The sequence below is a fragment of the Rhincodon typus genome, chromosome 38 (assembly GCF_021869965.1).
Source record: "Rhincodon typus isolate 14 chromosome 38, sRhiTyp1.1, whole genome shotgun sequence".
NCBI classification, from domain to species: Eukaryota; Metazoa; Chordata; class Chondrichthyes; order Orectolobiformes; family Rhincodontidae; genus Rhincodon; species Rhincodon typus.
This window is the reverse complement of record NC_063369.1, coordinates 9,761,160-9,762,991: the sequence shown is the minus strand read 5'-3', so window position 1 is coordinate 9,762,991 and position 1,832 is coordinate 9,761,160.

Below are 1,832 nucleotides of genomic sequence, written 5' to 3'. Positions count from 1 at the left end.
ATTGTGGGATAGTGAGGGGCGATGGAGAGGGGCATTGTGGCAGATTGAGGAACAATGGAAAGGGTTGTCGTGGTGATGGATAGACGCAATGGAGAGGGGTATTGTGGGATAGTGAGGGGCGACAGGGAGGAGCATTTTGGGATAGATAGGGGCAATAGGAAGGGTATTGTGAGATAGTGACAAAGGACAGGGGCAATGGAAAGAGGCATTGTGGGATAGTGAGGGGTAATGGGAACACAGAAATTGGAGTAGGCCATTCGACCCCTGAGTCTGTTCAGTCATTCCACGAGATCAACGCTGATCTGTGGCCTAACTCCGTACTCTTGCCTTTAGCCCATGTCCCTTAATACGTTTGCTTAACAAAGATATATCAATCAAAGATATATTAAAACTAATAATTGATCCAGCATCAAATGCTGTTTGTGGAAGAGAGTTCCAATCATCCTGCACCATTTGTGTGGAAGTGCCCTCCTGAATGGTCTGGCCCGAATTCTCAGATTATGCCCCCTATTAGCAGGAATCCCAATCAGTGGAAATAGTTTACCTTTACCCTGTTTTCTCCCATTAATAAACCCTGCCACAGCAACACCTCTGCAAGACAAGTCAGATCATCGACATAGATACTACCATCACATGTGGGAACAACAGCCACTACATACACGGCAGATAGTCATGTTACTCAGCCAATGTTGTCTATCTCACACACTGCATTCAAGGATGCCCCAAGGCATGGTATATTGGCGAGACCATGCAGAAGCTACAACAGATGAATGAACACGCACAACCATTGCCAGAAGGAATGTTCTCTCCCAGTCCGGGAACACTTCAGCGGTCAAGGACATTCAGCCTCCGATCTGCGGGTAAGCATCCTCCAGGGCGGACTTTGAGATACATAACAATGCAGAATTGCCAAGCAGAAACTGACGGCCAAGTTTCGTACCCATGAAGGTGGCAGCAATTGTGATCTTGGGATCATGTTGCGCTACATGTGACCCCATCAATCTGTACCTGTAGAATCTTCCTTACTTTCCTATTTTGATACCATCACCTTCATAACTTATTATGATCTTAATTAGTTTGTAGAGTTTTGGATTACTTGTTACTTTGATTAAACCCTCGGCATGCGATTCTTATACCTATCATATTATTCCAGTCATTTGGTTTGTCTCGATCACTGCCTTATTTTTAATTTTTGTAATTATCCCTCTGCCTCAATTAATCAGATTATAGGTCATCCCTTCACTTGTTATTCAGTTGTTCACATTTTACTCACACCGTCTGACACTCTTGATCACTTGGAGAGACCTACTAGTCAGCTTGTAGGCACTCCACTCACACCATCTGTATGATCTTTTGATCTCTCTGATTATAAAGTCTGTGCCTGGGTGCTCTCTTCACTTCACCTGAGGAAGGAGCAGTGCTATGAAAGCTTGTGATTTCAAATAAACCTGTTGGACTATAACCTGGTGTCGTGTGATTTCTGACCTTATCCACCCCAGTCCAACACCATCACTTTCACATCATGTTTACTAAAAAGAGCAGGGACAACATCAAACTCTCTGCCACAAGGAGTGAATGTAGTGAATTGTGTAAGTGCATTTAAGGGGAGGTTGGACAAGGAGATAAGGGAGAAGGGAATAGAGGTTTATTTTAACAGTACAGAACAGGAACAGGCCCTTCCGCTCATCATGTCCGTGCCAACCATGATGCCAATCTAAACTATTCCCATCTGCCTGCACATCCATATCCCTCTATTCCCTGCCTATTCATGTGTGTCTCTCTAAATGCCTCTTAAGTGTTGCTATCGTATCTACTTCTACCACCTCCCTTGG